Source organism: Petromyzon marinus, chromosome 72, assembly GCF_048934315.1.
Source record: "Petromyzon marinus isolate PM22_M1 ecotype Great Lakes invasive population chromosome 72, UKy_Petmar_22M1.pri1.0, whole genome shotgun sequence".
Taxonomy (NCBI): domain Eukaryota; kingdom Metazoa; phylum Chordata; class Hyperoartia; order Petromyzontiformes; family Petromyzontidae; genus Petromyzon; species Petromyzon marinus.
Window position 1 is genome coordinate 234,807 of NC_133738.1, and position 13,986 is coordinate 248,792.

Genomic DNA, 13,986 nt, shown 5'->3' on the forward strand with positions numbered 1-13,986 from the left:
AATAAAAAATTCTCACGACGTTTCGACCATAACTCAAACGGTCATCTTCAGGTGTGTTGGTTTGCATAAATTAATTTTTAAACGGCGCATTTATTTATTTATAAAAACGTTAGCGCCACGCGCAACGATTTGGCAGTTTGCCCAGGACTAGTCCATCTATATTTTGAAAAGAGGAGGGGGGAGACGAAATTTTTTTATAATGTATGCTGTCTGAAAGCCAATGTAAGCGTGAACAATCAATTAAGAACTGAAATGGTTTATCAAATCTTTCCAATGATTGCTAAGATAGAATCCATCTTCTCGGTTGAAATTGTCTCTGTGCTTGTATATGTGGATAGCCTCATGAACGAATCTCTCATGGAACTAAGATTATGTTGTTGAAGTTGTTGATGTTGTTGTTGATGTTGTTGATGGTGTTGATGTTGTTGTTGTTGTTGATGATGTTGTTGATGTTGTTGATGTTGTTGATGTTGTTGAAGTTGTTGATGTTGTTGATGTTGTTGATGTTGTTGATGTCGTGGGCTTCTGTGCTTCCAGGAGAAGGGAATTAATGGATTCAATGCCTCATCAACATTCTTACGGTAACATCAACATCACTACCATCATCACCTGCATCAACATCACTAACATCAACATCACTACCATCATCACCTGCATCAACATCACTACCATCAACATCACCATCACTACCATCACCATCAACATCACTACCATCACTACCATCAACATCACTACCATCAACATCACTACCATCACTACTATCACCATCAACATCACTACCATCAACATCACTACCATCACTACCATCAACATCACTACCATCAACATCACTACCATCACTACCATCACCATCAACATCACTACCATCAACATCACTACCATCACTACCATCAACATCACTACCATCAACATCACTACCATCACTACCATCACCATCAACATCACTACCATCAACATCACTACCATCACCATGAACATCACTACCATCACTACCATCAACATCACTACCATCACTACCATCACCATCACTACCATCACTACCATCACCATCACTACCATCACCATCAATACCATCACTACCATCACTACCTGTGTGTGTGTGTCTATGTGTGTGTGTCTATGTGTGTGTGTGTCTATGTGTGTGTGTGTCTATGTGTGTGTGTGTCTATGTGTGTGTGTCTATGTGTGTGTTTGTGTCTATGTGTGTGTGTGTCTATGTGTGTGTGTCTATGTGTGTGTGTCTATGTGTGTGTGTCTCTGTGTGTGTGTCTATGTGTGTGTGTGTGTGACTGTGTGTGTCTGTGTGACTGTGTGTGTCTGTGTGTGTGTCTCTGTGTGTGTGTCTATGTGTGTGTGTCTCTGTGTGTGCGTCTATGTGTGTGTGTCTCTGTGTGTGCGTCTATGTATATATGTGTGTGTCTATGTGTGTGTCTCTGCGTGTGTCTATGTGTGTGTGTGTGTGTATGTGTGTGTGTGTGTCTATGTGTATATGTGTGTGTGTCTATGTGTGTGTGTGTGTCTATGTCTCTGTGTGTGTGTCTATGTGTCTCTGTGTGTGTGTCTATGTCTATGTGTGTGTGTGTCTCTGTGTGTGTGTCTCTGTGTGTCTGTGTGTGTGTCTATGTATATATGTGTCTATGTCTGTGTGTGTGTCTATCTGCGTGTGTCTATCTGCGTGTGTCTATCTGTGTGTGTCTATCTGCGTGTGTCTATCTGCGTGTGTCTATCTGCGTGTGTCTATCTGCGTGTGTCTATGTGTGTGTGTCTCTGTATGTGTGTCTCTGTGTGTCTGTGTGTGTGTCTATGTATATATGTGTCTATGTCTGTGTGTGTGTCTATCTGTGTGTGTGTCTATCTGCGTGTGTCTATCTGCGTGTGTCTATCTGCGTGTGTCTATCTGTGTGTGTGTCTATGTCTGTGTGTCTATCTGCGTGTGTCTATCTGTGTGTGTCTATCTGCGTGTGTCTATCTGCGTGTGTCTATCTGCGTGTGTCTATCTGTGTGTGTGTCTATCTGCGTGTGTCTATCTGCGTGTGTCTATCTGCGTGTGTCTATCTGCGTGTGTCTATCTGTGTGTGTCTATCTGCGTGTGTGTCTATCTGCGTGTGTCTATCTGCGTGTGTCTGTGTGTGTGTCTATCTGCGTGTGTCTATCTGCGTGTGTCTATCTGTGTGTGTCTCTGTGTGTGTGTCTGTGTGTGTGTCTCTGTGTGTCTGTGTGTGTGTCTATGTATATATGTGTCTATGTCTGTGTGTGTGTCTATCTGCGTGTGTCTATCTGTGTGTGTCTCTGTGTGTGTGTCTGTGTGTGTGTCTCTGTGTGTCTGTGTGTGTGTCTATGTATATATGTGTCTATGTCTGTGTGTGTGTCTATGTCTGTGTGTGTGTCTATGTCTGTGTGTGTGTCTATCTGCGTGTGTCTATCTGCGTGTGTCTACGTAGGGGAGCCAATCCGTTTGCGAGTGTGAAGCTGCGTCCCACCAAGACCAACGACCGCTCCGCCCCTGCCATCAAGTGACCCCTGACCCCTGACCCCTGACCCCCATGTGACCTCTGACTCCCACCCCCAAGTGACCTCTGACTCCCACCCGCAAGTGATCTCTGACCCCCCACCCCCCAAGTGACCTCTGACCCCCCCCCCCCTACCCCCAAGTGACCTCTGACCACCCCAGCCCCAAGTGACCTCTGACCACCCCAGCCCCAAGTGACCTCTGACCTCTCCACCCCAAGTGACCTCACTCCACCCGCCCTCGCATTAATTAGTAATTTAGTAATCAATCAATCAATAACGATGACCGATCGCTTGTATTGATGAACGCTTGAACCATTGCCCGCTAATTGCTCGCCATTAATTTCCTACGTGACAATAATCATCGATTGATGGTTGATTGGCTGATTGATTTTACAGCCCAGCAGTGGAGGGGGGGAGGGGCGAGGGGAGGGGCGAGGGGAGGGGCGAGGGGAGGGGCGAGGGGCGGGGCGAGGGGGGAGGGGGGAGGGGCCACCCCCCCCCCCCCCACCCACCCAGTGGAAGCTGGCCCTGTGCAGTACGAGGGGGGCATATGTAAATGAGGGGGTATGCTAATGACGGTTATGCAAATGAGGGACATGCAAATGAGGGAGATGCAAATGTTGTTATGCAAATGAGGGATATGCAAATGAGGGTTATTCAAATGATGGTTACACAAATTATGGTTGCACAAATTATGGTTATGCAAACGAGGTATATGCAAATGAGATATATGCAAATTTCGGATATGCAAATGATGGTTATGATAATGAGTGGGCATTCAAATGACGGTTATGCAAATGAGGGCTGTGCAGATGAGGAATATGTAGATCGTGTAGATGAGGAATATGCAAATGAGATATATTCAAATGAGAGATATGCAAATGAGCTGCATGCAAAGTAGGGATATGCAAATGCGAGGCAATGCACATTGAGGATGTGGGCATGAGGTGCACACGGTGAGTTTCGCAAACGCGAGGAGAGGGATGGGCCCTGTGGATACACCGCAGTTGGTGAGCACAAAACGGCCAGCAACAATCAGCACCTTCGGCGCGGGTTCGCTACGATGGGTAGCGGCAGCGTTAGCCCAGCGTTATGGATCTATAGACCAGCGTTATGGATCTATAGACCCGTGTATAGATCTATAGACCAGCGTTATAGATCTGTAGACCCGTGTATAGATCTATAGACCAGAGTTATAGATCTATAGACCAGCGTTATGGATCTGTAGACCAGCGTTATGGATCTGTAGACCCGTGTATAGATCTATAGACCCGTGTATAGATCTATAGACCCGTGTATAGATCTATAGACCCGTGTATAGATCTATAGACCGGCGTTATAGATCTATAGACCCGTGTATAGATCTATAGACCAGCGTATAGATCTATAGACCCGTGTATAGATCTATAGACCGGCGTTATAGATCTGTAGACCCGTGTATAGATCTATAGACCAGCGTTATAGATCTATAGACCAGCGTTATGGATCTATAGACCAGCGTTATGGATCTGTAGACCCGTGTATAGATCTGTAGACCAGCGTTATGGATCTGTAGACCAGCGTTATGGATCTGTAGACCAGCGTTATAGATCTGTAGACCAGCGTTATGGATCTGTAGACCAGCGTTATGGATCTGTAGACCAGCGTTATGGATCTATAGACCAGCGTTATGGATCTGTAGACCAGCGTTATGGATCTGTAGCCCAGCGTTATGGATCTATAGACCAGCGTTATGGATCTGTAGCCCAGCGTTATGGATCTATAAACCAGCGTTATGGATCTGTAGACCAGCGTTATGGATCTGTAGACCAGCGTTATGGATCTGTAGACCCGTGTATAGATCTATAGACCAGCGTTATGGATCTGTAGACCCGTGTATAGATCTATAGACCAGCGTTATGGATCTATAGACCCGTGTATAGATCTATAGACCAGCGTTATGGATCTGTAGACCCGTGTATAGATCTATAGACCGGCGTTATAGATCTGTAGACCCGTGTATAGATCTATAGACCAGCGTTATGGATCTGTAGACCCGTGTATAGATCTATAGACCAGCGTTATGGATCTGTAGACCCGTGTATAGATCTATAGACCGGCGTTATAGATCTGTAGACCCGTGTATAGATCTATAGACAGGCGTTATAGATCTGTAGACCCGTGTATAGATCTATAGACCAGCGTTATGGATCTGTAGACCAGCGTATAGATCCATAGACCAGCATATAGATCTATAGACCAGCGTTATAGATTTATAGACCAGCGTATAGATTTATAGACCAGGGTATAGATCTATAGACCAGCGTAGAGCTCTATAGCGTAGCGCAGGGATCTATAGACCAGCGTATAGATCCATAGACCAGCATATAGATCTATAGACCAGCGTATAGATCCATAGACCCGCGTTATAGATCCATAGACCCGCGTTATAGATCTATAGACCAGCGTATAGATCTATAGACCCACGTATAGATCTATAGACTCGTGTGGATGTACATAGACTACGGCATACCTCTAAAAGGTCAACTTTGGGAGAAGTACAAATGTGCCTTATACAATCACACAGATGCCTTGGACGTGATAGCCGTCTCTAAACTCGTACGTGGTGGTCTACAGACTGACTTGCATTGTAGAGGCGTACAGACTAACACACAGAAATCTCCAGACTAACACACACAGAGGTGTACAGACTAACACATAGAAGTCTCCAGACTAACACACACACAGGTGTACAGACTAACACACAGAAGTCTACAGACTAACACACACAGGTGTACAGACTAACACATAGAAGTCTACAGACTAACACACACATAGGTGTACAGACTAACACACATAAGTCTACAGACTAACACACACAGGTGTACAGACTAACACACAGAAGTCTACAGACTAACACACACAGGTGTACAGACTAACACATAGAAGTCTCCAGACTATTCACACACAGGTGTACAGACTAACACATAGAAGTCTCCAGACTAACACACACAGGTGTACAGACTAACACATAGAAGTCTCCAGACTAACACACACAGGTGTACAGACTAACACAGAAGTCTACAGACTAACACACACAAGTCTACAGACTAACACACACACAGGTGTACAGACTAACACACACAAGTCTACAGACTAACACACACAAGTCTACAGACTAACACAGAAGTCTACAGACTAACACACACAAGTCTACAGACTAACACACACACACGTCTACAGACTAACACACACACAAGTCTACAGACTAACACACACAAGTCTACAGACTAACACAGAAGTCTACAGACTAACACACACAAGTCTACAGACTAACACACAGAAGTCTACAGACTAACACACACACAAGTCTACAGACTAACACACAGAAGTCTACAGACTAACACACACACAAGTCTACAGACTAACACACACACAAGTCTACAGACTAACACACAGAAGTCTACAGACTAACACACAAGTCTACAGACTAACACACACACAAGTCTACAGACTAACACACACACAAGTCTACAGACTAACACACACACAAGTCTACAGACTAACACAGAAGTCTACAGACTAACACACACACAAGTCTACAGACTAACACACACACAAGTCTACAGACTAACACAGAAGTCTACAGACTAACACACACAAGTGTACAGACTAACACACACACAAGTCTACAGACTAACACAGAAGTCTACAGACTAACACACACAGGTGTACAGACTAACACACACACAAGTCTACAGACTAACACACACACACAAGTCTACAGACTAACACACACAAGTCTACAGACTAACACACACAAGTCTACAGACTAACACATACACAGAAGTCTACAGACTAACACACACACAGGTGTACAGACTAACACACACACAAGTCTACAGACTAACACACACACAAGTCTACAGACTAACACACAGAAGTCTACAGACTAACACACACAGGTCTACAGACTAACACACACACAAGTCTACAGACTAACACACACACAAGACTACAGACTAACACACACAAGTCTACAGACTAACACACACAAGTCTACAGACTAACACACACAAGACTACAGACTAACACACACACAAGTCTACAGACTAACACACACAAGTCTACAGACTAACACACACACACAAGTCTACAGACTAACACACGCACAAGTCTACAGACTAACACACACAAGTCTACAGACTAACACACACAAGTCTACAGACTAACACACACACAAGTCTACAGACTAACACACACACAAGTCTACAGACTAACACACACAGGTCTACAGACTAACACACACACAAGTCTACAGACTAACACACACAAGTCTACAGACTAACACACAGAAGTCTACAGACTAACACAGAAGTCTACAGACTAACACACACACGTCTACAGACTAACACACACACAAGTCTACAGACTAACACACACACAAGTCTACAGACTAACACACACAAGTCTACAGACTAACACACAAATCTACAGACTAACACACAGAGGTTTTTTGCAGGGCAGTGTTATAGGGGAGGGTCTGGTCACGCCCCAGTCGCTCCTGATTGGTCACGCGTGTAAGGTTCTGGTCACGTGGTGGGAGAGAGGGGTGGGGGGGGGTGGGGGATATTGATGATGTTTGTTTGTTGATGTTTCTTTGTTGATGTTTTGTTGATGTTTATTGGGTACACTTTGTAATTGCGCGAGATTCTGAGGTTTCACTCGGTGCCTTGGGTAGATCGGCCCACGCCCGCTCCCGATTGGCTGATGGGCGAGGAGAGCCAACGCCCACGCTCGCCTCCGATTGGCCGGCGGCCGGCGCAGAGCCGTCGCTCGCTCCCGATTGGCCGGCGGGCGAATAGCTCCAACGTCCTCGCTCTCGCCCGCGATTGGCCGGCGGGCCCCGTAGATCCTCCGTCGCTCACGCTCGCCCCCGATTGGCCGGCGGGCCCCGTAGAGCCTCCGTCGCTCACGCTCTCGCCCCCGATTGGCCGGCGGGCCCCGTAGATCCTCCGTCGCTCACGCTCTCGCCCCCCGATTGGCCGGCGGGCTAATAGCTCCAACGTCCTCGCTCTCGCCCGATTGGCCGTCAGGGGGCGTCGGGGGCAGGGGGGGCGGCGTTTGGTCGGGGGGGGGGGGGGCGCTTTGCGAACGGGACGCTTTGACGCTGTAATAGTTGATGCTGGCTAGGAAATAGTTGGGGTGCACTCTGGGAAATGTTCATCACGGTCCCCCCCCCCCCCCCCGTTGCCGTGGGTGTCACGTGACGTGGGTGTCACGTGACGTGGGTGTCACGTGACGTGGGTGTCACGTGACGTGGGTGTCACGTGACGTGGGTGTCACGTGACGTGGGTGTCACGTGACGTGGGTGTCACGTGACGTGGGTGTCACGTGACGTGGGTGTCGTTGAAGGCCGCGTCGTTAGAACCCCCTGCCAGCGCCTCGACCGCACGGCCGGAACGGAGGCCGGTTCCTTACTGGTAGTGTCGACGTTTTAGCACCGCCACCACCACCACCACCGCCACCGCCGCCGTGTCGGGTACTCACTTGAGGCCGAGTGGAGCTACGGGGAGTGGCCCGGGACCGGTTCAGACATTCGTCCGCGTTGTGAACACGGCAACGGATTTGTACCGCGGTCGGTCGGTCAGTCCGTCGGTCCGTCGGTCGGTCAGTCCATCGGTCCGTCAGTCTGTCGGTCCGTCGGTCCGTCGGTCGGTCAGTCTGTCGGTCCGTCGGTCCGTCGGTCGGTCAGTCTGTCGGTCCGTCGGTCCGTCGGTCGGTCAGTCTGTCGGTCCGTCGGTCCGTCGGTCGGTCAGTCTGTCGGTCCGTCGGTCGGTCAGTCCATCGGTCCGTCGGTCCGTCGGTCGGTCAGTCTGTCGGTCCGTCGGTCGGTCAGTCCGTCGGTCCGTCGGTCCGTCGGTCCGTCGGTCCGTCAGTACAAGCGATGGCGATTGGCAGTGGGGGGACGGTTGTGTATCGCTTTGGCGTGAACGTGGGCACGGCTATAGGATCGTGAACGTGGGCACATGCTATAGGATCGTGAACGTGGGCACGGCTATAGGATCGTGAACGTGGGGTACGGCTATAGGATCGTGAACGTGGGGTACGGCTATAGGATCGTGAACGTGGGCACGGCTATAGGATCGTGAACGTGGGTACGGCTATAGGATCGTGAACGTGGGCACGGCTATAGGATCGTGAACGTGGGGTACGGCTATAGGATCGTGAACGTGGGCACGGCTATACGATCGTGAACATGGGTACGGCTATAGGATCGTGAACGTGGGTACGGCTATAGGATCGTGAACATGGGGTACGCTTCTGTGCGGTTGTGCATCGGGTAGTGAACATTATGCTTGTTTTGGGGAGCGCTACGCAAATGGGTACACTATGCGATTGTGCATCGCTTCACACAACACACTTAAGAGATGGGTACACTATGTGATTATGCATCGCTACACACTTAAGCGGTAAATGGGTACACTGTGTGATTATGCATCGCTACACACTTAAGTGGTAAATGGGTACACTATGTGATTTACATCGCTACACACAACACACTTAAGCGGTAAATGGGTACACTATGTGATTTACATCGCTACACACAACACAATTAAGCGGTAAATGGGTACACTATGTGATTTACATCGCTACACACAACACAGTTAAGCGGTAAATGGGTACACTGTGTGATTTACATCGCTACACACAACACACTTAAGCGGTAAATGGGTACACTATGTGATTTACATCACTACACACAACACACTTAAGTGGTAAATGGGTACACTATGTGATTTACATCGCTACACACAACACACTTAAGCGGTAAATGGGTACACTATGTGATTTACATCGCTACACACAACACAATTAAGCGGTAAATGGGTACACTATGTGATTTACATCGCTACACACAACACAGTTAAGCTGTAAATGGGTACACTGTGTGATTTACATCGCTACACACAACACACTTAAGCGGTAAATGGGTACACTATGTGATTTACATCGCTACACACTAGGTGGTAAATGGGTACACTGTGTGATTTACATCGCTACACAACACAGTTAAGCGGTAAATGGGTACACTATGTGATTTACATCGCTACACACAACACACTTAAGTCTTAAATGGGTACACTATGTGATTTACATCACTACACACAACACACTTAAGTGGTAAATGGGTACACTATGTGATTTACATCGCTACACACAACACAATTCAGTGGTAAATGGGTACACTATGTGATTTACATCGCTACACACAACACACTTAAGCGGTAAATGGGTACACTATGTGATTTACATCGCTACACACTAAGTGGTAAATGGGTACACTGTGTGATTTACATTGCTACACAACACAGTTAGGCGGTAAATGGGTACACTATGTGATTTACATCGCTACACACAACACACTTAAGCGGTAAATGGGTACACTATGTGATTTACATCGCTACACACTAAGTGGTAAATGGGTACACTATGTGATTATGCATCGCTACACACAACACACTTAAGCGGTAAATGGGTACACTATGTGATTGTGCATCGCTACACACAACACACTTAAGTCTTAAATGGGTACACTATGTGATTTACATCGCTACACACAACACACTTAAGTCTTAAATGGGTACACTATGTGATTATGCATCGCTATACGCAACACACTTAAGCGGTAAATGGGTACACCGTGTGAATAATCGCTGGAGCCCTCTCTACTTTATTGGGGTACACATTGGTAATCGTCTCTCTCTCTCTATTCTGCTCGGCTAGGAAAAACCAAAAAAATAAACTCCTTTAACACAAAAAAGTGTTTATTTTTTATTTTTCGTTAATTTTAATAACACGACGTTTTTATTCACTGCTACGCGCGCCAATGATGACGTCAACGCTAAGGGGCCGTACATAAATGACGTCACAAAAAGTCAGACACACACCCCCCTCAAACATGACGTCACAAAGCTCTGCCCCTCCCCCCAAAACGATATTTCCATTTTGGAAAATAAAACACGTGCCTCGAATCGCTTTAAACTATTATTTTATTAATATTTTTATTACTTAAACTATTATTCATTTGTAGTGCGAATTTAATGTGGCCCTGCACTCCGATGTTGTAGGTAGGAAACATTTATTAAAAAGGAGGCGTTGGAAAGCTGAAATTTAGCATAAAATTCAACGGTGGAATCATTAAAATCGAAATGTTTAATAACAATAATTCCGAACATTTTACGAAATTTAATGCTTCTACATTCTCCCGTGGATAGGTCACAATGCTTCTTCGCGGAATAAATAAAAGGTGACCCTTAGTACATTTAAATAATCAAATAGTTAATAATGAAAATCAAAGTTAGTGTTGTTAGAACAATTCAATTATATTTTTGGTTCTTTCGGTAAAGTCACCACCACGTGGAAGGGAAACGATAAAATAATAAAAATATAAAACAATAAAATTCTCACGACGTTTCGACTGCAACACGAGCAGCAATCATCATCAGGTGTGAAAACCACACACAGACACACAGACACACACAGACACACACATACACACACAGACACACATACAGACACACACACATACAGACACAGACACACAGACACACACATACACACACAGACACACATACAGACACACACACATACAGACACACACAGACACACACATACACACACAGACACATACACATACAGACACACATACACACACACAGACACACACACACAGACACATACACACAGACACATACACACACAGACACACATACACACAGACACACATACAGACACACACATACACACACATACACAGACACACACACACAGACACACATACAGACATACACAGACACACACACAGACACACACAGACACATACACACAGACATACACACACAGACACATACACACGCAGACACATACACACACACAGACACATACAGACACACACATACACACACATACACAGACACACAGACACACACACAGACACATACACACACAGAGACACACACACAGACACACACACACAGACACATAGACACAGACACATACACACACAGACACACACACAAGTAAAGGTTCTCCCAGATAGCCCACACAAGGGGAGCGCTGGGGACAAGTGCCGTCAGCGAATACTGTAGCAGTCACACTCAGTCACTTACTCAGTTACACACTCACTCAGTTACACACTCAGTCACACAGTCACTTAGTCACTCACTCAGTCACACACTCACTCACTCAGTCACACACTCACTCACTCAGTCACTCAGTCACACACTCACTCAGTTACACACTCACTTACTCAGTTACACACTCACTCAGTCACACACTCAGTTACACACTCACTCACACACTCACTCAGTCAGTTACACACTCACTTACTCAGTTACACACTCACTTACTCAGTTACACACTCACACACTCAGTCACACAGTCACTCAGTCACACACTCAGTCACTCAGTCACACACTCACTCAGTCACACACACACTCAGTCACACACTCACTCAGTTACACACTCAGTCACACACTCACTCAGTCACACACTCAGTCACTCAGTCACACACTCACTTACTCAGTTACACACTCACTCAGTCACACACTCAGTTACACACTCACTCAGTCACACACTCACACACTCACTCAGTCACTCAGTCACACACTCACTTACTCAGTTACACACTCACTCAGTCACACACTCAGTTACACACTCACTCAGTCACACACTCACACACTCACTCAGTCACTCAGTCACACACTCAGTCACACACTCACTTACTCAGTTACACACTCACTCAGTCACACACTCAGTTACACACTCACTCAGTCACTCAGTCACACACTCACTCAGTCACTCAGTCACACACTCAGTCACACACTCAGTCACTCAGTCACACACTCACTCACACACTCACTTAGCCACTGACTCACACACTCAGTCACTCACCCACTCACTCACTCACCCACTCACAGACCCACCCACTCACCCACTCAGTCACTCAGTCACACACTCACTCAGTCACACACTCACTCAGTCACACACACACTCACTCAGCCACTGACTCACACACTCACTCACTCAGTCACTCACTCAGTCACTCACACACTCATTCACCCACTCACACACTCATTCACCCACTCACTCAGTCACTCACACACTCATTCACCCACTCACACACTCACTCACTCAGCCACTCACACACTCACTCACTCACCCACCCACTCACCCACACACTCACTCACACACACACTCACCCACTCACTAACACATTCACTCACCCACTCACTCAGCCACTCACTCACCCACCCACTCGCTCACTCACTCACCCACCCACTCACTCACCCACCCACCCACTCACCCAACCACTCACTCACCCACCCACCAACTCACCCACCCACTCACCCACCTACCCACTATGTCGCACCTAGCCTGGCACAGCAGCACAACCCATGGCACCTGCTGGGTCTGTCACGTGACCACCTCCTCCTGCACCTAGCCTGGCACAGCAGCACACAACCCGTGTCACCTGCTGGGTCTGTCACGTGACCACCTCCTCCTGCACCTAGCCTGGCACAGCAGTACAACCCATGGCACCTGCCGGGTATGTCACGTGACCACCTCCTCCTGCACCTAGCCTGGCACAGCAGCACAACCTATGTCACCTGCTGGGTCTGTCACGTGACCACCTCCTCCTGCACCTAGCCTGGCACAGCAGCACAACCTATGTCACCTGCTGGGTCTGTCAAGTGACCTCCTCCTGGTGCACCTAGCCTGGCACAGGCGCCGCGGTGACGTCACCGCCCACGGGGTCTCTGTGTCAGGCTCCACGTGTCACCTCGACCACGTGACACCCAATTATTTATTTATTGTAAAGGCTGAGTCGACCTAGGCGCGTCCCGAACCACACCCAGGTACAAGGATCACGTGATTCGCCATGCAAATGAGCGTCACCCCCAAGCCACAACTCCCACCCCACCCCCGGTAATTAACATAATTTATTCAAAGCTTCGCCAATTCGGTTTGGAGATGATCGCCATATAAGGGCAAGGGATGTGCGATTTAAGCGCGTGACGCGACAGGTCACGCCACCTGATTATCATAATTTAAGGAGAGTCACCGGAGTTCAGAGTTTGATCATTAACATAATTTATGCGCGTCTTCCGGGATCGGCCGATCCCATGCGTGGCGATCCCTGAACGCTCATTGGCCGCGGACGCCTTATTATGTTAATTTAGGTGCACAGCTTTTTTTTTCTCCGCCCCTCCAATCGTAAATCGACGTTCGGCCCTCGTGCGTGCTCTCATTGGCTTGGCTTCCATTCTCATTAACATAACGCCCTCACCCTTTCACCCCCATTGAGCTTCTCATCTGCATAATTTATGCAGAGCTGCCTGACCTTCTCCCATTGGTCAACGTGACGGGCCGTGCCCCACGTTGATTGGCCCGGCTCGCTCGCGCATGCGCGCGCCGCTTTATATTATCATA

General features: G+C 47.5%; 1 long non-coding RNA gene across 1 annotated transcript; it reads left to right on the forward strand.

Annotated features, from left to right (window-relative positions):
- The first annotated feature begins 2,995 nt into the window (after nucleotides 1–2,995).
- Nucleotides 2,996–10,315, forward strand: LOC142906911 (uncharacterized). The gene is made up of 2 exons (XR_012930551.1): nucleotides 2,996–5,659; nucleotides 6,196–10,315. It is a non-coding gene; the product is annotated as an uncharacterized LOC142906911 (long non-coding RNA).
- Nucleotides 10,316–13,986: the final 3,671 nt, after the last annotated feature.